Here is a 23,828-nt window from a genome sequence, read left to right on the forward strand (position 1 = left end):
TGGATGCCTGCTCCAGCCTCCAGAATCTGCTCCACTGCAAGATTGAACTCAGCCGCACTGCATCCAATCCTAGGCTTAATTTACCCTGTTCTATCAAGGCCTGGCACTTAACTCACCAGCAAGCCAGCCTCATAGCTCAGATCAGTGTCAGAGCCTGAGTAACGTCAGAAAATCACCCTTTTCCAAGAAGTATCTCTGTGCTAGCTGCCTGTGTGTGCATGTGTTTCCCTGTCAGCTCCTGTATATATCCTATGCAAAGTGAATAAAAGGGATTTGCAGAATCACAGGTTCAGAAGAGATCTTTCGGCCTATCGAGTCTGCACTGACACATGGGAACAACTTCACCTTCCTACCTACCTAATCCCATTTACCAGCACTTGGCCCATAGCCCTGAATGTTATGATGTATCAAGTGCTCATCCAGGTTGATTCACTCCTGTCTAATACAGTATGAGTGTATATGTGTTTCAGTGTCAGCTCCTGTATATATCCTACACACAATGAATAAAAGGGATTGATTCACTCCTGTCTAATTCTGAGTGTGTGTCTCAGTGTCAATTGTGACAATTGGGTGCCTTAAACAAAAGTATTTTAATCATGTTTTTCGGCAGTTTTTTTTAAAACAGGTGCTGGTGTTTATTCTTGTTGTAATGGCTAGGCCAGTATCCTACAATATTTACTGGAGCTGAGCTGATGCAGTGTCCTAGAGTTTTATGACCTTTTTGGAATTGTTGGGTGGAGCATAATTGACTGGTTAGGTGCTGTGTTTAGATAGTGTTTTCCCCACAGGAAAAATCCAAGGTTTTGGTTTCATTTTTATCAGAAGCTATTTGGACTGCAGGCTGAAGCAATGTTCTTGTCTCTCTCTCTCTCTCTTTCTCTCCCTGGTGTTGGGAGACCTGTCGTCAATTGTTTGCTAGCTGGAAGCTACAGACAAGCAGTGTCTCTAACTCACTCAAGGTGTGTTGAAAGTTCCTGGACTACAAAACCTTGTTGTTTTAATTCAACATCCAAATGACTAAATTACATCAGTGAGGCTGTTCTTAAAGTGACAATCACCACGCCCTTCCCCCTTTAACTCCTCTTTGCAATCCTTATTTACCAAATTATTTTATACAGCTGAATGGAAAATGATCAAAATCTGAAGTAATTATATTTGCGCTGAGTTCTGAACTATAGTTACACACTGTATAAACAGGTTCAATAATACAAATTGAGTCTCTGCAGACATTTTCTGCCTCTGGTAGAGTGGCTAATTCTATAGTTTGGGATGCTTCCACAGAATCAACATGAGAAGGAACTGTAATTACGGGCGGTTTACAGGCAATTTATTAGTATTTGTTTCCATAGAAACAATAGTTACATTTATAACAGGTTGATCAGGTATTTTGGTGCTTTGAAACTAATTCTTCATGGCAACATTGACTACTGGATGTCTTTCTATTCCTCAGGTAGTCCATGTGTTTACAAACGATCCATTCCTCCACTTGATATGAAAGGTGTTGGGACTTAGAGAAAGAAACAACAGACAAGAGGACTGGAAGCAGTTTAGAAATCAGCAAAGAAGAGGAAAGTAGAGTGTGAGAGTAAGTGGAGGTCTCATTGTCAGAAACGGGAATTTATAATGGACAACAAAGAATTGGCTGACCAACAAAACACATTCTTTAATTCTGGCTTTACAAAGGAGGAAACAAATAAGATATCACAAATGTTGGAGAATGTAGGGTTTAGTGAGAAAGAAGAACTGAAGAAGATCAGTGTTGAGGTAATTGATGGGATTGAAGGCTGATAGATCCTCAGGGCCTGATTATCTATATCCCAGAGTGCTTAAGGAAGTGGCCTGAGGAATAATGGATGCATTGGCAGTCATCTTCGAAGATTCTATAGACGCTGGAACAGTTCCTACAGATTATAGGGTAGCTAATGTAACCCCACTATGTGAAAAGGAAGTTAGAGAGAAAACAGGATTGTAGAATAGTGAGCCTGAATTCAGTAATGGGGAAAATTCTAGAATCCATTACCAAAGATTGTATAGCAGAGCATGTGGAAAACAGTATCAGGATTAGACAGAATCAGCGTGGATTTATGAAAGGGAAATCATGCTCAACTAATCTAATGAAATTCTTCAAGGAGGTAACTAATAGAGTTGATGAAGGGGAGCCAGTGAATGTGGTTTATTTGGAATTTCAGAAAGCTTTCAACAAAGTCTCACATAAATCTCAATTTCACATGTAAAATTGAAACACATGGGATTGGGGTCGTATATCAAAATGTTTGAGGCTCCATCACTGACAGTGTTGTGTTTGAGGCCCCATCACTGACAGTGTTATGTTTGAGGCCCCATCACTGACAATGTTGTGTTTGTGGCCTTGTCACTGACAATGTTATGTTTCAGAGCAATCTAGTGAGATTTAGTTTCATACAACATGCTCCAATTACTGACTGATGACACCAATTACTGAATGATGTGTGCCTCACTAAAGACATTGACCTGCACAACACTGCTTCTATTATGAGAATCAGTCAGGGTTTTGTGTATGGAGTAGATGTCATCAGCCTGAGATCACATCAGTGAGTGTGCATACATACCCCACTGAACAACACAGTTCATTCAGGACAACTTTAAGTTCATTTCACTCACTTTAGGGGACTAAAGGCTGAAGATTGTCATAAATTGGATGAACGATAGCAAAAAAGCTCAGTAAATCAAATCTAGGACTAACAAATCCACGTGAAAGTGAATTAACCAGTTGAGGAAGTATTTAAACCTGATTGAGATTAAACCACTAAGGGTTCACTGAGAGTGCTGACATGAGGGAGAATCTTGCCTACAAATCACAAATTCAAAGGATCAAATCGCATCCCAGACAATAAAGTTAATGACTGATGCTGAAACACCGATGCAGTGTTCAGAGTGCTGCACTGTCAGAGGGTCAGTACTGAGGGAGTGCAGCACTGTCAGCGTCTCAGTACTGACTGAGTGCTGCAGCATCAGTGTGTCAGCACTGAGGGAGTGCTGCACTGTCAAAGAGTCACTTCTGATCGCCACAATGTTTCCTCCCTCAACACAATTGGTGATATGCTCCCTAACCAGTAATGCAGCTCCCTCACCTCTTTTGCTTCCTCTTCTGTCTAATCTAAAACGTCGATATCCTGGAGCATTAAGCTGCCAGTCCTGTCCCTCCCTCAACCATATCTCTACAATCGCAACAACCGCACAATTCTACACATTAATCCTGACTCTACATTCATTCATCTGACTTATTATACCTCTTGTACTGAAGCAAATATAGTCCAAGTCTTGCTGAGCTCAGCAGACTCTCCCTGACTGCTCTTCCTACTAGCTATATTTGCCTTTGTCTCAAGCTCTTCCTTAGTCTCTGTTCTTAATGACATGCTGCTCCAGTACCCATCTCTTTGCCACAATAGTCTAAACCCACCCACGCAATATGAACAAATCTCCTAGCCAGGAGATTGGTGCCTCCCAGTTCAGTGCAACCCATCCTTCTTGTACAGGTCATAGAGTCATAAAGGTTTATAGCATGGAAACAGGCCCTTCGACCAACTTTGTCCATGCCGCCCTTTTTTTAACCACTCAGATGATCCGAATTTCCTGCACTTGGTCCATGTCCCTCTATACCCATCTTATTCATGTAATTGTCTAAACGCTTTTTAAAAGACAAAATTGTATCTGCCTCTACTACCACCTCTGGCAGCTTGTTCCAGACACTCACCACCCTGTGAAAAATATGTGAAAAAAATGCTCCTCTGGACACTTTTGTATCTCTTCCCTCTCACCTTAAACTTATGCCCTCTAGTTTTAGACTCTCCTACCTTTGGGAAAAGATATTGACTATCTAGCTGATCTGTGCCCCTCATTATTTTATAGACCTCTTTAAAATCACCCCTCAGCCTCCTATGCTCCAGAGAAAAAAGTCCCAGTCTATCCAGCCACACAAACTATCAAGTCTAGCATCCTAGTAAATCTTTTCTGTACTTTTTCTAGTTTAATAATATCCTTTCTATAATAGGGTGACACGGTATTCCAAGTGTGGCCTTACCAATTCTTGTCTTGGAAGAAATAATGCAGGGGGAAGTTATACAATAAATGATAGGACTATTAAGAGTGTAGAAATACATAGGGACCTAGGTATGCAAGTTCACAAGTCCTTGAAGGTGGCAGTACAGGTGGAGAAGGTGGCGAAAAAGGCATATGGTATGCTTGCCTTTACAGGAAGGAGTATAGAGTATAAAAGCTGGGGTCTAATGTTGCAGTTGTATAGAACATTGGTTAGACCACATTTGGAGTACTGTGTCCGGTTTTGGTCGCTGCACTACCAGAAGGACATGGAGGCCTTGGAGAGAGTGCAGCGGAGGTTTACCAGGATGCTGCCTGGTATGGAAGGTCTTAGCTATGATGAGAGATTGGGCAAATTGGGGCTGTTCTCCTTGGAAAGACGGAGAATGAGGGGAGACCTAATAGAGGCGTATAAGATTATGAAGGGTATAGATAGAGTGAACAGTGGGAAGCTTTTTCCCAGTTGGATATGAAAATCACAAGGGGCCACGGGCTTAGGGTTAGAGGTATAAATCAGATGTTAGAGGGAGGTTTTTCACACAGAGGGTTGTGGGGGCCTGGAATGCACTGCCAAGTTGGGTGGTGGAGGCAGGCACACTAGAGTTGTTTAAGGCTGACCTAGATAGGCAAATGAGCGGATGGAGGGATACAAAAGATTGTTCTAGTTAAGGATCAAGAGCCTCAGGACGTTCCTGGGAATCAATAGATTCCTATGGGCCGTCCAACATATTTTATGGCTCACCTGTCCCTTACGTTTGAGCTTCTGGGGATCTTCCGTGAATGGCTGTGTATGTTTATTGATGTCTTTTTTTTAACATCCACAGATGATTCGGTCCGCCTTGTTGGCTGACAAGGGGCTTACACGCGGTGGGTCGTGTGAGGGCTGCTCTTGGATATTGCTTCGAGAGTTGACTAGTGCTTCACATTGTTAGTGTACTCTTAAACTGGACCAACTGACGGACAACACGACAGCTGAGTGACTATCACTGTTTGCTGTGCAGATACAGAGACCCGGGTCGGATCTCCGACTTTGGTCGGTGTCTGTGGGAGTTTGCATTTTCTCCCCGTGCTTGTGTGGGTTTTCTCCAGGTGCTCTGGTTTCCTCCCACACCCCAAAAACGTGCTTTTAGGCAGATTGGTGTTAACAAATTGTCCCTAAATTAGACCTCCTTTAATCTGGCGCACATATAATTCTCTAAATTTGCACCCCTATATTGTGGAGTCCAAGAGGCGTAGACAAAAGTCATAGGTAGAAGGAGGATTGGAATGAGGCACTCACTGAATGTTAAAAATGGGTGGCGTGGGCTTGGAGGGCTGAAGGGCCTGTTTCCTGTGCTGTGTTGCTCCTTGTTCTTTGTACAGCTTCAACAAGACATTTCAATTCCTGTATTCAATGTTCTGACCAATGAAACCAAGCAGGATAAATGCCTCCTTCACCATTCTGTCCACCTGTAACTCCACTTTCAAGGAGCTATGAACATGTATCCCTAGATCTCTTTGTTCTATAATTTTCCCTAGTGCCCTACCATTAACTGAGTAAGATCTGCCCTGCCCTGATTCAATCTATCAAAATGCATCACCTCACATTTATCTAAATTAAACTCCATCTGCCATTCATCAGCCCACCAACCCAATTGATCAAGATCCTGTTGCAATCTTAGAATACCTTCTTCACTATGCCACCAATCTTCGTGTCATCTGTAAACTGACTAACAATGCTGCCTAAATTCTCATTCATATCATTAATATAAATGACAATTAACAGTGGGTCCAGCACTGTTCTCTGAGGCACACTGCTGATCACAGGCCTCCAGTTTGAAAAACAACCCTCTAAAATCACCCTCTGGCTTCTGTCATCACGCCAATTTTGTATCCATTTGGCTACCTCACCTTGGATTCCATGACATTTAACCTTATGCAACACATGGCAGAAGAGCTGGTATAGTGGGAGGGCTTCAGATATGTTGATCATTGGGATGTCTTCCAGGGAAGGTGGAACCTTCCAGGGATTTATCAAGGTAGATAAATGAGGTACCTTGTCAAAGGCCTTGCTAAAGTCCATGTAGACAACAGCAACTGCACTGCCCTAGTTGACCTTCTTGGTTACCCCTTCAAAAAACTCAATCAAATTTGTGAGACATGATTTTCCACTCACAAAGCCATGCTGACTGTTCTAATCAGTCCTTGCATCTCTAAATGCCTGTAGATCCTGTCTCCCAAAATATCCTCTCACAACTTACCCACTACAAGATATGAAGCTCACCAGCTTATAGTTCCCAAGCTTTTACCTGCAGTACTTTTTAAACAAAGGCACAACATTTGCCACCCTCCAATCTTCAGGTGCCTCACCTGTGACTATCTCAAATATCTCTGCTAAGAAACCCACAGTTTCCTCCCTCATCTCCCATAACATCCTGGGATACATTTCATCAGGTCCCGAGGATTTATCTACCTTGATAAATCCCTGGAAGGTTCCACCTTCCCTGGAAGACATCCCAATGATCAACATATCTGAAGCCCTCCCACTATACCAGCTCTTCTACCATGCGTTTAACGCTACCATCTCTATTTCCTCACCTCAGTAGCACGTGGCATGGTAAATAATCCTGAGATTACTGCCCTAGAGGTCCTGCTTTTTAGCTTATTGCTTATCTCCTTGACTTGTTGCTGTAGGACCTTGCAACTCTTCCTGCCTATGTCATTTGTGCCAATGTGGACAATGACATCTGTCTGCTTACCCCCCTGTTACCGTCCAAAGATGTGCGGGTTAGGTTGATTGGCCATGGTAAATTGCCCCTTAGTGTCCAGGATGCGTAGGTTAGAGGGATTAGTGGGCATAATATGTAGGGATATTGGGGTAGGGCCTGGGTGGGATTGTGTTCCGTGCAGACTTGATGGGCCGAAGGGCCTCTTTCTGCACTGTAGGGTTCTATGATTCTATTTTAGGATGCCCTGTAACCACTGAGAGACATCCATGACCCTGGCATCAGGGTGGCAACATACCATTCTGGAATCTTTCTCTTGGCCACAGAAGCACCTATCTGTGCCTCTGACTATCAAATCCCCAATTACAATAGCTATACTATGCTTTGTCCCTCCTCTCTGTACAGCAGGCTAGCTGAGATGTCACTGCTCTGGCTGTTGTTGTTGCTGCATCTGTCACCTGATGGGCCATCAGCATCCAAAATGGAATACTTGTTTGACAAGTGGACAGCCACAGGGACTCCTGCACTGACTGCTTGCCCTGTCTAGCAGTCACCCATCTATCTTCCTATACCTTGAGTGCGTCCACATCTCTATAATTTCTATCTATGACACACTCTGTGATTTGTGTGCTCCTTACTGCCTCCAACTGCTGCTCAAACTGATCTATTTTGTTCAATGAACAGCTAAAGCTGGCTACATTTCCTGCCGATGTAATTATCGCGCACGCTCTCAGCGTCCATGATCGACCACATCGCACAGAATCCTACAGCACAGAAAAAGCTCTTTGGCCCATCAAGTCTGCACTGATGCATGAAAGGCACTGACCTGCCCACCTAACCCCACTTGCCAGCACTTTGCCCAAAGCCTTGAATGTTATGGCAGGCCAAAAACCCATCCAAGTACTTTTTAAAGGATGTAAGGCATTCTGTCTTCACCACGCTCCCAGGCAGTACATTCCAGACAATCACCACCCTCTGGATAAAAAAGGTTTTCCTCAAATCCCTGTAAACCTCCCACCCCTCACTTTTAACTTGTGTTCCCTCGTAACTGACCCATCAACTAAGGGGAACAGCTGCTCCCTATCTACTCTGTCCACGCCCCTCATAATCTTGAACACCTCAATCAGGTCGCCCCTCAGTCCTCTTTGCTCCAGAGGAAACAACCCAAGCCGATCCAACCTCTCTTTATAAATGTTCCATACCAAGCAACAACCTGGTGAATCTCCTCTGCACTCCCTCCAATGCATTCACATCCTTCCCATAATGTGGCAAGCAGAACTGCGCACTGTACTTCAGCTGTGTCCTCACCAAATTTCTATACAACTCTATCATCCCTCTCTGCTATTATAATTGATTAATAAAGGCAAGTATGCCATATGCCTTCTTCACACCCAATTACCCTGAGTTTCTGCCTTCAGAGATCCATGGACAAACATGCCAAGGTCCCTTTGTTCTTCGGAACTTCCCAGTGTCAGACCTTCCTTGTCAAATTACTCCTTTTAAAGTGTCTCACCTCACACTTGTCAGGATTAAATTCCATCTGTCACTTATCTGCCCATTTGACCATCCCATCTATATATTCCTGTAACCCAAGACACTCAACCTCACTGTTAACCACCTGGCCAATCTTTGTGTCATTGGCAAACTTACTGATCCCACCCTCCCACATAATTATCTATGTCATTTATATAAATGATGAACAATAGGGGATGGTGAATGGATCCCTGGCTATGCCACTGGTCACTGGCCTCCAGTCATTAAAACAGCCTTCTGTCACCACCCTCTGCTTCCTACAGCTAAGCCAATTATGAATCCACCTTATCAGATCACCCTGTATCCCATGTGCATTAGCCTTCTTAATAACTGTCCCATGTGGGACTTTGTCAAAGGCTTCGTGAAATCCATGTAAACTACATCAACTGCACTGTCCTTATCCACACAATTGGTTACGTGCGCAAAAAAATTCTATCGAATTTGTTAGGCATGACCTCCCTCTATCAGGCTGACTATCCTTGCTTCTCCAAATGGAGATAGCTTCTCTCCTTCAGAATCTTCTCCAGTATTTCCTAACCACAGATATGAGACTTACTGGTCAGTAAGACCATAAGACATAGGAGTAGAATTAGGCCACTCTGCCCATTGAGTCTGTTCCACCATTCAATCATGGTTGATATTTTTCTCATCCTCATTCTCCTGCCTTTTCACCGTAACTCCTGATCCCCTTATTAATCATCTATCTATCTCTGTCTTAAAGAAACTCAATGACCGGCCTCCACAGCCTTCTGCAGCAAAGAATTCCACACATTCACCACGCTCTGGCTGGAGAAATTCCTCCTCATCTCTGCTTTAAAGGATCATCCCTTTAGCCTGAGGTTGTGCCCTCTGGTTCCAGTTTTTCCTACTAGTAGAAACATCCTCTCCATGCCCACTCTATCCAGGCCTTGTAATACCCTGTAAGTTTCAATAGAATCCCATCCCCCCATCCTTCTCAACTCCAACGAGTACAGACCCAGAGTCCTCAACCGTTACTCATACGACAAGCTCTTCATTCCAGGGATCATTTTTGTGAACCTCCTCTGGACCCTTTCCAAGGCCAGCACATCCTACCATAGATACACGACCTAAAACTGTTCACAATAGTCCAAATAGAGTCTGACCAGAGCCTTATACAGCCTCAGAAGTACATCCTTGCTCTTCTATTCTAGCGCTCATAACATGAATGCTAATATTGCATTTGCCTTCCTAACTGCCAACTGAACCTCAAGAGAATCTTGAACAAGGACTGATTGGATAGTCAGAAGCTTTTGCCCAAGGTGAAGAGTTATGGATCATCAGAAACTTTTTCCCAGGGTGGAAGAGTCAATTACTAGGGGGCACAGGTTTAAGGTGCGAGGGGCAATGTTTAAAGGGGATGTACGAGGCAAGTGTTTTTACACAGAGAGTGGTGGGTGCCTGGAACTCGCTGCCGGGGGAGATAGCAGAAGCAGATACAATAGTGAGTTTTAAGGGGCATCTGGACAAATACATGAATAGGATAGGAATAGGGGGATATGGTCCCCGGAAGGTTTTAGTTCAGTTGGACAGTATGGTCGGTGCAGCCTTGGAGGGCGAAGGGCCTGTTCCTGTGCTGTAATTTTCTTTGTTGTTTGACTTCCAAGACCTTTTGTATTTCTGATTTCCTAAGCATTTCCCATTTAGAAAATAGTCCATGCCTCCATTACTCCTTCCCAAATGCATAACCTTGCACTTTTCCACATTGTATTCCATTTGCCACTTCTTTGCCCACTCTCCTAGCCTGTCCAAGTCCTTCTGCAGCCCCCCACTTCCTCAATATTACCTGTCCCTCTACATGCTAGCACGAGGGGGCATAGCTTTAAATTAAGGGGTGGTAGTTATAGGACGGATGTCAGAGGTAGGTTCTTTACCCAAAGGGTGGTGAGGGATTGGAATGCCTTGCCTGCTGCAGTTGTAAATGCGCCTAGTTTGGGGGCATTTAAGAGATCTGTGGATAGGTTTATGCATGGAAAGGGATTGGTTTAGGTTAGAGGGTCATTGCTTTTTAATTGGTCGGTGCAACATCGTGGGCCGAAGGGCCTGTTCTGCGCTGTAATATTCTATGTTCTATGTTCTATATTCTATGTCTTTGTATCATCTGCCATCTTAGCAACAGTGCCTTCAGTTCATTCTTCCAAATCATTAACATATACCGTGAAAATTTGTGGTCCCAGAACCGACCCCTGAGGCATGCCACTAGTCACCAGCTGCCATCCTGAAAAAGACTCCTTTATCCCCACTCTCTGCTTTCTGTCAGTCAACCAATCCTCTATTCATGCCAGGATCTTATTCTTAACACCATGATGGTTCCCTGGCTTGTCTCTACAACCATCCTTAAATATGGGACCACATTAGCTGTTCTCCAGTCCTCTGGCACCTCTCTGGTTGCCAGATAGGAATTAAAATTTGGGTTAGAGCCCCTGCAATTTTCTCCCTTGATTTCCACAATAGCCTAGGACACCATTCATCTGGACCTGGAGATATGTCCACTTTTAAGCCTACCAATACCTTGTCATTCAATGATAATTTTCTCTAGAGCCTCACTGTCTTTCTCCCCAAGTTCCATAACTACCTCCTCATTCTCATGGATGAAGTATTCATTTAACACCCTACCAATGACCTCTGCCTCCACTCTTGGTACCTAATGGGCCCTACTCTTTCCCTGGTTATCCTCTTCCCCATCTTTATGTACTTCTAGAATATCATAGGATTTTTCCTACTTTTACCAGCTAGAGCTTTCTCATATCCCCTCTTTGCTCTCCTTATTGATTTCTTAAGCTCCATCCTGTACTTTTTGTACTCCATTAATGCCTCTGCAGACTTACTCCCCTAAAATTGTTAAAAGTCTCTCTTTTCCTTCTCATTGTATCTGGAAGTCTCTGGTCATCCATGCTTCTCTGGGGCTGTTACACCTTTTTATTATCCTAGAGGGAACATGTTGCGCCGATACTCTCTCCATTTCACCTTTGAACATTCCCCCACTGCTGTTCTGTAGATTTCCCCACAAGTAACTCTTTCCAGTCTACCTTGGCCAGATCCTGCCTAATTTTGTTAAAATCTACTATCCCCCAATCCAAAGAATGGTAGGAAGGACTATTACTTACGTGGCGAAAAACTGCAGCAGGCGACGGTGCAGAGGGACCTCGGGGTCCTTGTGCATGAGTCGCAAAAACCCAGCCTGCAGGTGCAGCAGGTGGTCAGGAAGGCGAATGGGATGCTGGCCTTCATAGCGAGGGGGATTGAATATAAAAGTAGGGAGGTCTTGCTGCAGCTGTATAGGGCATTGGTGAGGCCGCAGCTGGAGTACTGTGTGCAGTTTTGGGCGCCGCACCTGCGCAAGGATATTTTGGCCTTGGAGGGAGTGCAGAGGAGGTTTACTAGGCTGATATCGGAGTTGAGGGGGTTGAGCTATGAGGAGAGGCTGAATAAACTAGGCTTGTACTCGTTAGAGTTTAGAAGAATGAGGGGAGATCTCATTGAGACGTATAAGATGATGAATGGGATGGATAGGATAGAGGTGGAAAGACTCTTCCCGCTCAAAAAAGACAGTAGGACTAGGGGGCACAGCCTCAAGATAAAGGGGGGGCAGTTCAGAACGGAGTTGAGGAGGAACTTCTTCACTCAAAGGGTGGTGAATCTCTGGAATTCTCTGCCCGTTGAAGTGGTGGAGGCTGCCTCGCTAAATATTTTTAAGAAGCGGGTTGATGGGTTTTTGATAAGAGAGGGGATTAAGGGTTATGGGGAGAGGGCGGGAAAGTGGAACTGAGCCACGACAGATCAGCCATGATCTTATTGAATGGCGGGGCAGGCTCGAAGGGCCAGATGGCCTACTCCTGCTCCTATTTCTTATGTTCTTATGTTCTTATGTTCTTAAAACATTTTTTTGCAAATTGTCAATTTATTTGTCCATAATAAATTTGAATTACATCAAGCAGAACACAAAACCTCACCAATTGACATGACTAAGCTGGCACAGCAGTTAGCACTGTTGCCTCAGTGCCAGGGACCGGGGTTCAATTCCTGGCTTGGGTCACTGTCTGTGCGGAGTCTGCATGTTCTCTCCATGTCTGCATGAGTTTTCTCCAGGTGCTCTGGTTTCCTCCCACAGTCCGAAAGACATGCTGGTTAGGTGAACTGACCATGCTAAATTCTCTCTCTCAGGTGTACCCGAACCGGAACTGGACTGTGACAACTAGGGGAACTAAACTTTAAAACTTTAAAGACTAACTGTTAATTAACTGTTAGATTACAAATTTTAATGAGCTACCTAAAAGTTAGTGATTACTTTCTAACAAACTCCCTACTTATTCACTAAATACCCTGTACTAACCAGAAGATTACCTAACTGTACTAAGATTGACACACACTTAGACTGTACTGTAATGACATTCATCTCCTGCAGCACCAAGGGAATGAGGTCTCCCCTCATTTTTCTAAACTCCAGAGAATATAGACCCAATTTAAAAAGACCGTGCACCTATTCCAGATGTGGACTCCGTAAACATTGCACAATCATATAAAGATTTTGTTTTTGTCATTCGAACCTTTTTGCAGTTATGCCATCTGCCTTCCTAATTGCTTGTTGTTTACTATCTGTGTTTCTTGTACAAGCACATACAAACCCCATTGAACATCAACACTTAAAAGTGTCTTAACATTTAAAATGTTAAAATTTCTACAAAAATGTATAACTTCTCACTTCCCCACTTATTGTGAAAATGCCACATTTATCCCGACTCTCTATTTCCTGTCCATTCACCAATCCTCTATCATGCTGCCAAATTACCTCCAACTTCATGAGCCTTTATCTGGTGTGGCATCTTTTGTGTGGCACCTTATTGAATCCCTTTTGGGAATCATAAACATATCTACAGATTCTTCATCTTCCCCACCAGTTACATCAAAAAATGAATACATTTGTCAAAAATGCTTTTCCTTTCATAAAACCATTGAGTCCATGTTCCTACAAGATACACGGCTGCTTAGCAACAAAAAACTCCCATGCAACTGTTAGGGAACTTGATCAGAAACTCTGGAGCCATTCGAATTTATTATGGACAAAGAAATTGACAAATTGCAGAAAAGGGTTGGGGGCGGAGTAGATTTTAACAAAATTAGGCAGGGTCTGGCCAAGATAGACTGATCAGAGTTACTTGTGGGGAAACCTACAGAAGAGCAGTGGGGGATGCTCAAAGATGAAATGGGGAGGGTACAGATCCAACATGTTCCCTTAGAGTAATAAGAGCATAAGAAATAAGAGCAGGAGGAAGTCATCTGGCCCCTCGAGCCTGACAATTCCCACATCATGACTACCCTCGAGCCTGCTCAGCCATTCAATAAGATCATGGCTGATCTTTAGTGGACTCAGCTCCACTTACCCACCCGCTCACCATAACCCTTAATTCCTTTACTGTTCAAAAATGTATCTCTCCTTGCCTTAAAAACATTCAATGAGGTAGCCTCAACTCATTCACTGGGCAGGGAATTCCACAGATTCACAACCCCTTGTGTAAAGAAGTTCCTCCTTAACTCAGTCCTAAATCTGCTTCCCCTTATTTTGAGGCTATGCCCCCTAATTCTAGTTTTACCCGCCAGTGGAAACAACTTCCCTGCTTCTATCTTATCTATTCCCTTCATAATCTTTTATGTTTCCACAAGATCTCCCCTCATTCTTCTGCATACCAATGAGTATAGCCCCAGTCTACTCAGTCTGTCCTCATAAGCAAATCCTCTCAACTCCAGAATCAACCTAGTGAATCTCCTCTGCACCCTGTCCAGTGCCAGTATATCCTTTCTCAAGTAAGGAGACCAGAACTGTACACAGTTCTGTACACAGTACAGAGGAGATGTCAGGGATAAGTTTTTCACTCAGAGGGTGGAATCGGCTGCCATCGGTGGTGGTGGAGGCAAATTCGATAAGGTCTTTTAAGAGACCTCTGGATGAGTACATGGGACTTAATAGGATTGAGGGTTATAGGTAAGCCTCGTAGGTAGGGATATGATCGGCGCAACTTGTGGGCCAAAGGGCCTGTTGTGCTGTAGTTTTTCTATGTTCTACTCCAGGTGTGGCCTCACCAGCACCTTATACAGCTGCAACATAACCTCACTGTTTTTAAACTCTATCCCTCTAGCAATGAAGGACAAAATTCCATTTGCCTTCTTAATTACCTGCTGCACCTGCAAACCAACTCCTTGAGATTCTTGCACAAGGACACCCAGGTCCCTCTGCACAGCAGCATTCTGCATTTTTTATCATTTAAATAAGAGTCCATTTTGCTGTTATTCCTACCAAAATGGATGACCTCACATTTACCAACATTGTAGTCCATTTGCCAGACCCTCACCCACTCACTTAGACTACCTATATCCCTTTGCAGACTTTCAGTGTCCTCTGCACACTTTGCTCTTTCACCCATCTTAGTGTCCTCTACGAATTTTAACACACTACATTTGGTCCCCAACTCCAAATCATCTATGTAAATTATAATCATAATAGGAATATAATGAGAAGCATGGATAACCAGAGACATTCAGGATATAATGAGAAGGAAAAGAGAGACTTTTAACAAGTGTATGGTGGGGGGGTGAGGGGAGGCAGGGAGGATGAGGGGGCAATAGTGGAGTACAGAAAGTGCAGGATGGAGCTTCAGAAATCAATTAGGAGAGCAAAGAGGGGATATGAGAAAGCTCTGGCTGTTAAAAGTAGGGAAAATCCTAAGATATTTTAAGTTGCGAAGCCTGACCAGACCTGAATAGTTTTCTGTGTTGACATGACCATGAGGATATGTCATTTCACTCCAGGTGTAATTCTATTGACACACTAAGAATTTCTCAAAATGAGTTTTTTTGAAGGGGTAGCTAAGAAGGTAGATGAGGGCAATGCAGTTGATGTTGTCGACATGGACTTTAGCAAGGCCTTTGACAAGGTACTGCATGATAGGTTGTTGTATAAGGTTAAATCTCATGGGATCCAGGGTGAGGTAGCCAATTGGATATAAAATTGGCTTGATCAGAAAAGATAGGGAGTGGTAATAGAGGAATGTTTTTCAATCCTCTACAGCCTTGGAGGCCTGTGACCAACGTGTGCCTTATGAATTGGTGATGGGTCCATGGTTATTTGTCATTTATACTAATGATTTGGATGAGAATTTAGAAAGCATGGTTAGTAAGTTTGCAGATGACACCAAGACTGGTGGCATACTGGATAGAGAAGGAGGTTATTTAGCTTTGCAACGGAATCTTGATCAATTAGTCCAGTGGGCTGATGAATGGCAGATGGAGTTTAATTTAGATAAATGTGAGGTGATGCATTTTGGTAGATTGAGCCAGGACAGGATTTACTCAGTTAACGGTAGGGTTTTGGGGAGAGTTATAGAACAAAGAAATCTAGGGGCACAGGTTCATAGCTCCTTGAAAGTGGAGTCACAGGTGGTCAGAGTGGTGAAGAAGGCATTCAGCATGCTTGGTTTCATTGGTCACAACATCGAATGCAGGAGTTGGGACATTTTGTTGAAGTTGTACAGGACGTTGGTAAGCCAACACTTGGAATACTGTGGAGAGCTCTGGTCACCCTATTATAGAAAGGATATCATTAAGCCAGAAAGAGTGCAGAAAGGATTTATTAGGATACTGCAGGGACTTGATGGTTTGAGTTATAAGGAGAGGCCTGATAGACTGGGACGTTTTTCCCCTGGAGCGTATGAGACATAGGAGATCTTACAGGAGGTCTATAAAATAATGAAGGGCATAGTTCAGCTAGATAGTCAACATCTTCTCCCAAAGCTAGGAGGGCATAGATTTAAGATGAGAGGGGAGAGATACAAAAGGGTCCAGAGGGTCAAATATTTCACACAGAGGATGGTGAGTGTCTGAATGAGCTACAACAGGTAGTAGTAGAGGTGGGTGCAATTTTGTCTTTTAAAAAGCATTTAGACAGTTACATAGGTAAGATGGATATAGAGGGATGTAGAGCAATTGTAGGCAATTGGAACTAGTTTATTGAGTCATTGAGTTATAAAGGTTTACAGCATGAAACAGGTCCTTCGACCCAACTTGTCCATGCCGTCCTTTTTTTCAAACCTTTAAGCTAATCCCAATTGCCCGCATTTGGCCCATATCCCTCAATACCCATCATACCCATGTACCTATTTAAATGCTTTTTAAAAGACAAATTTTTACCTGCCTCTATTACTACCTCTGGCATTAGTGATAAAGAAGAGGCCTGTTTCCATGCTGTAAACCTCTATGACTCTATGAACATTATTTAAGAATACAGTTTAACTATAATGAAGAATTAGTTTAACTTTTATGAATTTAAATACTTAAACATGATAAGATACAATTCTTAACTTCTAATCAATCTCTATTAGTTCCAATTCAAGCAATTTTCTTTTGAGAGAGTCCAATTCAAGCGATTTTCTTCTTAGAGAGAGGGAGCTCTATCTTCCGACAGTCCCAAACAGCAGCAGATAAATCGACACCATCTAAAAAAAGCTGAATTCTAAACATACTCCTCACAAGAAACATAATAAAAATACATTTCTTCAAGGCACTGTATTATCATACAACTCTTGCACAACCCAGCCCCTTTTGAGTTACTGCACATGCACGACTGCACAGGGCCTTAGCACTTAAAATGCTCAAAAACTCTGAGTAAAGGGGTGGGACAGTGGTAGCATCAGGGACTCAGGTTCAATTCAGGCCTTGGTTGAGTGTCTGAGTTTGTACATTCTCCCCATGTCTCTGTGGGTTTCCTCCAGATACTCCGCTTTCCTCCCACAGTCCAAAGATGTACAGGTGAGATTTGGTAGCCATGCTAAATTTCCCCTTAGTACCCCAAAATGAATAGGTTACGGGGATTAGCAGGGTAAATATATGGGGTTATAGAGATGGGGCCTGGATAGGATTGTTATCAGTGCAGACTCAATGAACCAAATGGCCTCTTTCTGCACCGTAGTGATTCTAATTGAGGGTGTGAGATATGGTGAATTAGTGGATTTGATAAATTCTATTTAAACAAATGTACAAACAAGGATGAGTAGGCCACTAACCCCTCTAGTCTGCTTCATGATTTAATAAAACCATGGCCGATCTGATAGTAACCTCAAACCTGCTTCTCACCTATCCCCAATATCCTACTACCCCCTTGCTTATTATCGAAAAACAAGAAGATTGGCAGATGAATTGAACAGGTATTTCATGTCAGTCTTCACTATAGAGGATACAAGTAGAATCCCAGAAGCAGCTGTAAACAAAGAAAAGGAAAGAAGAGTGAAACTTGTAGAAAATTGCAGTTATTAGAGATTTGTTACTGAGTAAATAGCTGGAGCAGCAGACTAACGAGTCCTGATAGACTTCATCCAACGGCGTTAAAAGAAGTGTCTAGTGAGTTGCTTGATACATTGGTTTTAATTTTCCAAAACTCTCAAGGCTTGGGGAATGTTCCATTAGATGGGAAGATAGAAAGTGGGAAACTAGTTCACTTAACGTCATAACGAAAATCTCAGAAGCAATTATTAAAGAAGTTATGGCAAGGAGCTTGGATAAGTTCAAGGTAATCCAGCAGATTCAACGTAGTTTTATGAAATAGAAATCATGTTTAACCAACTTGCTAGAGTTCTTTGAGGAAATAATTGTGTTGTGGATAAAGGGGAACCAGTGGATAGACTGTATTTAGATTGTCAGGAAACATTGATAAAGTAGCACATCAAAGGATATTGTGGAAAGTATAGAAAGATAGAAAAGGAAGAGCAATTATAAGATTGCCAGGCTCTGCTAGGCTTTTTACATAAACAACCTAGATGTAGAATTCACTTTAAATCAATGAGGAGCAAGTTTGTTAGTAATTGTAATTAGGTGTTTTAAATACTTTGCAGTTCAAAAGACACATGTAATACTTTAATTAGTCCATACATTTAATATATCCTTCATACATTTTTACAAGTTAAACAAAGAAACCTTGTTTAACTTGATGCACAGTTACCAAGTGCCCTTTGATACCAAACAAGTTAAATACATTCCTTTGTAGTATCTAATTGTTGGAATCACAAGGCCACTTAATTAGAGTCATAGTCAGAGAGTCATAGAGTTTCACAGCATGGAAACAGGCCCCTTGGCCCAACATTTCCATGCCACCCCTTTCCTAAACCCCTAAACTAGTCCCAATTGTCCACATTTGGCCCATATCCTTCTGTACCCATTTTACCCATGTAACTGAGAAAAGATAAAAGATAAAATTATACCTGCGTCCACTACAACCCCTGGCAGCTTGTTCCAGATACTCACCACCCTCTGTGTGAAGAAATTGCCCCTCTGGACCCTTTGTATCTCTCCCCTCTCACCTTAAACCTATGCCCCCTAGTTTTAGACTCCCCTACCTTTGGGAAAAGATATTGACTATCTAGCTGATCTGTGCCCCTCATTATTTTATAGACCTCTATGAGATCACCCCTAAACCTCCTACGCTTCAGAAAAAAAGTCCCAGTCAATCCAGCCTCTCCTTATAACTCAAGTTCCTGTAGCATCCTCGTAAATCTTTTCTGCACTCTTCCTAGTTTAATAATGTCCTTTCTATAATAGGGTGACCAGAGCTCTCCACAGTATTCCAAGTGTTGGTTTACCAATGTCCTGTACAACTTCAACAAAACATCCCAATTCCTGTATTCAATGTTCTGACCAATGAAACCAAGTATGCTGAATGCCTTCTTCACCACTCTGAGCACCTATGATTCCACTTTCAAGGAGCTATGAACCTGTATCCCTAGATTTTTTTGTTCTAAAGCTCTCCCCAACATCCTACCATTAATTGAGTAAGTCCTGCCTGGTTCGATCAACCATCTCACATTTATCTAAATGAAACTCCAGCTACCTGAGATCTGAAGAACCATCTGAGGAACAGATGGGAAACAGATCCTGGAGAGATGTAGTAATAATAGAGTTGTCGTGATGGGAGACTTTAATTTCCCAAACATCAATCGGAATATCCCTACGGTGAGGGGTTTGGATGGGAAAGAGTGTGTTAGGTGTGTTCAGGAGGATTTCCTGAATGTGGATAAGCCTACAAGAGGAGAGGCTGTACTCGATCTGGTATTGGGTAATGAACCTGGACAGGTATCAGCTCTCTCAGTGGGAGAGCATTTTGAGGATAGTGATCATAACACTATCTCCTTTACACTAGCATTGGAGAGAGATAGGATCAGGCAAGCGAGGTAAGTGTTTACCTGGAGTAAGGGGAAATATGAAGCCATCAGACAGGAAATTAGAGACCTAAACTGGAAAGAGGGAAATGTACCGAAGTAAAGTGGCAGATTTTCAAGGAATGTTTGACTGGAGCTCTGCACGACAACGTTCCAATGAGATAGGGAGGTTTTGGTAGGTTACAGGAACTGTGGTGCCCAAAAGTTGTAACAAACCTAGTCAAAAAGAAAAGCATACAAAAGGTTCAGGGAGCTAGGTAATGTTAGGGATCTAGAAGAGTATACAGCTTGTAGGAAGGAACTTAAGAAGGAAATTAGGAGCCAGAAGAGGTCATGAGAAGGCCTTGGCAAGTAGGATTAAGGAAAACCCTAACGTGTTCTACAAATTTGTGAAGAGTAAAAGGATGAGATGCGAAGGAATTGGACCTATAAAATGCGATGGTGGGAAAATTTGTATAGAACCGGTAGAAATAGCACAGATGCTCAATGAATACTTTACTTCAGTATTCACGGTGGAAAAAGATCTTGGTGGTTGTAGTCACGCTTGTGGTGGACTGAAAAGCTTGAATATGTGGACATTAAGAAAGAGGATATATTGAAGCTTTTGAATAGCATCAAGATAGATAAGTCGCCGGGACTGAATGGGATGTACCCCAGGTTACTGTGGGAGGTGAGGGAAGAGATTGCAGAGCCTCTGGCGATGATCTTTGCGTCATCGATGGAGACAGAAGAGGTTCTGGAGGTTTGCGGATGTGGTTCCTATATTCAAGTAAGGGAATAGAGATGGCCCAGGAAATTATCAACCGGTGAATTGTGGTTGGTAAGTTGATGGAAAGGATCCTGAGAGACAGGATTTATGAACATTTAGGGAAGTATAGTATGATCAAAAGTAGTCAGCACGGCTTTGTTAAAGGCAGATCGTGTCTTACGAACCTGGTTGAATTTTTTGAAAATGTGACTAAACACATTGACAAAGGAAGAGCGATGGATGTGGTTTATATGGACTTCAGCAAAGCGTTTGATAAGGTCCCCCATGCAAGGCTTATTGAGAAAGTGAAGGGACATGGGATCCAACGGGATGTTGCTTTGTGGATCCAGAACTGGATTGCCCACAGAAGGCAGAAAGCGGTTGTAGATGGGTCTTTTTCTGCTTGGAGGTCGGTCACCAGTGGAGTGCCCCAGGGATCTGTTCTGAGACCCTTGCTCTTTGTGATTTTTATAAATGACCTGGATGAGGAATTGGAGAGATGGGTGGGTAAGTTTTCCGATGACATAAAGGTTGAAGGTGTTGTGGATCGTTTGGTGGGATGTCAGAAGTTGCAGCGTGACATAGATAGGATGCAAGACTGAGCGGAGAAGTGGCAGATGGACTTCAACCTGGATAAATGTGTAATGGTACATTTTAGCAGGTCCAATGGGATGAAGGAATATAATATTAAAGGTAAGACTCTTAGCAGTGTGGAAGATCAGAAGGATCTTGGGATCCAGGTTCATAGGACTCTCAAATCCGCTTCGCAGGTAGAGGATGTGGTTCAGAAGGCGTATGGTGTACTGGCCTTCATCAACCGAGGAATTGAGTTTAGGAGTTGGGAGATAATGCTGCAGCTGTATAAGGCCCTAGTCAGACCCCACTTGGAGTACTGTGCGCAGATCTGGTCGCCTCATTACAGGAGGGATGTGGAAGCTATTGAAAGGGTTGGATTGGGCGGCATGCCTTATGAGGATATGTTGAGAGAGCTCGGCCTTTTCTCCTTGGAGAGACGAAGGATGAGAGGGGACCTGATTGAGGTTTATAAGATGCTGAGAGGTATTGTTCGGGTGGATTCTCAGAGGCTTTTTCCCAGGGCTGAAATGGCTGCCACAAGAGGACACAGGTTTAAGGTGCTGGGGAGTAGGTACAGAAGAGATGTCAGGGGTAAGTTGTTCACTCGGAGAGTGGTGGGTGAGTGGAATCGGCTGCCATCGGTGGTGGTGGTGGTGGCAAATTCAATAGGGTCTTTTAAGAGACTTCTGGATGAGTACATGGGACTTAATAGGATTGAGGGTTATAGGTAAGCCTAGTAGGTAGAGATATGATCGGTGCAACTTGTGGGCCGAAGGGCCTGTTTGTGCTGTAGTTTTTCTATGATTCTACCATTCGCCAGAATTGCCTTACCAGATCCTTATCAGAAACAACTGATCCAAGAGTGAGTTTTAATGAGGCTGCCTATACAGTTTCTAATCAAAATAGAGGCAGAAAGACATTAATGTCACAGCTTGCAAAAGAGTGATGGTAGGGGATTTAGTGGCAGCTGACAAGGACTAATAATAACATGATGGCACCCCTCAAAATTGTAGTTGGTGATAAAAAGTTCAGTCTTTGGCTCGAAAAGCAATGTATACATGTGTTTCATTGATGTTGGAAATAAACAAACTTATCAGGGCCACAATCAGGCAATTTCCTGAATGCAACTTGAGTTGACCAAATTCCTTAGAGATTCAGTTAACCTCACTGACAAGGCCATAAAATACTAATGGCTTTAGTAGGCCACCTTTATCAATTAAAGGATATCTATGTGAGACTGTGTTAGTGAAGATGCTTTGTGAGGCTGCTATCAAAATAGAGACATGATATCTGACTAAGAAACTAGAGGGCAGGTTTAGGAATGTATTGGGGTATCCCACAAGCTATCGTGGTCTCATAGATCAGGGTTCTTCAGTATTTTAATTCTATTGGATCAATAAATAAAGCATGTCATTTATAACACTTTTGACTGGATTGTGTCCAACTGACTATGAGCTGCAGAACTGTATAAACCAGGATGGTTTTCATTGTTTGGCAAAATGGTGTTTTTGACCCATTGTGTCAAGACTCCTCCCCTTACTGGCAAATAAAAATTTTTCATCAAGGATCTGTTCTGGGACCCTTGTTGTTTGTCATTTTCATAAATGACCTGGATGAGGAAGTGGAGGGATGGGTAAGTAAGTTCGCTGATGACACGAAGGTCGGTGGTGTTGTGGATGATCTGGAAGGATGGCAAAAGTTGCAGCAGGACATAGATAGGATGCAGGACTGGGCGGAGAAGTGGCAGATGGACTTCAACGCGGATAAATGTGTAGTCGTCCATTTTGGCAGAACCAACGGGATGAACGAGTACACTATCAAGGGCAGAAGTCTGAGTAGTGTTGAGGAGCAGAAGGATCTTGGGGTCCGGGTCCACAGGACTCTTAAATCGGCCTCGCAGGTGGAGGAGGTGGTCAAGAAGGCGTATGGTGTACTGGCCTTCATTAATCGAGGGATTGAGTTTAGGAGTCGGGAGGTAATGCTGGAACTTTATAAGACCCTTGTCAGGCCTCATTTGGAGTATTGTGCGCAGTTCTGGTCGCCTCACTATAGGAAAGATGTAGAAGCTATTGAAAGGGTGCAGAGGAGATTTACAAGGATGTTGCCTGGACTGGGAGGCATGCCTTATGAAGTTAGGTTGAGGGAGCTGGGACTCTTTTCCCTGGAGAGACGAAGGTTGAGAGGCGACCTGATAGAAGTTTACAAAATGTTGAAAGGAATGGATAGGGTGGACTCTCAGAGGCTATTTCCCCGGGTTGAAATGGTCGCTACGAGAGGACACAGATTTAAGGTGCGGGGAGGGAGGTTCAGAAGTGATGTTAGGGGTAAGTTTTTCACTCAGAGGGTGGTGAGTGAATGGAATCGGCTGCCGTCAGTGGTGGTGGAGGCGAACTCGCTGGGGTCTTTTAAAAGACTTCTGGATGAGTATATGGGGTTTAATGAGATTGAGGGTTATAGATAGGTCTGTAGGTTGGTAGGTGATGTGATCGGCGCAACTTGTGGGCCGAAGGGCCTGTTTGTGCTGTAGTGTTCTATGTTCTATGTTCTATGTTCTATCTGTGGTAGGAATTAGGTGTGCCGGATCATCAACATGGTTGCCATCATCTCACATGAGAATGCCATCCATAGATACACGGTACAAACGCTTTCAACTCAGCCAACATTGTCTACCTGATGCGCTGCAGGAAAGGATTTCCCAAGGCATGGTACACTGGGGAGACCATGCTGACACGACAACAATGGATGAATGAACACCGGTCAACAATCACCAGGCAAGAGTGTTTTCTTCCTGTTGGGAAACATTTCAGAGGTCACAGACATTCGGCCTCTGATCTTCGGGTAAGCGCTCTCCAAGGCAGCCTTCACAAAGAACAAAGAACAACACAGCACGGGAAACAGGCCCTTCAACCCAACGAGCCCGCACCGCCATCTTAACAATGTGTTTTTCCTACTCCACCCTTGACCCATGTCTAT

At 43.3% G+C, this 23,828-nt stretch overlaps 1 protein-coding gene across 4 annotated transcripts in view; it reads right to left on the bottom strand.

Annotated features, from left to right (window-relative positions):
• The window catches only part of tnr (tenascin R (restrictin, janusin)), a 281,530-nt gene that overhangs the window by 201,413 nt on the left and 56,289 nt on the right, over positions 1 to 23,828 (bottom strand). The gene's annotated exons all lie outside the window — the stretch shown is intronic.

Source organism: Carcharhinus amblyrhynchos, chromosome 9 (assembly GCF_965287045.1).
Source record: "Carcharhinus amblyrhynchos chromosome 9, sCarAmb.v2.hapA, whole genome shotgun sequence".
Taxonomy (NCBI): domain Eukaryota; kingdom Metazoa; phylum Chordata; class Chondrichthyes; order Carcharhiniformes; family Carcharhinidae; genus Carcharhinus; species Carcharhinus amblyrhynchos.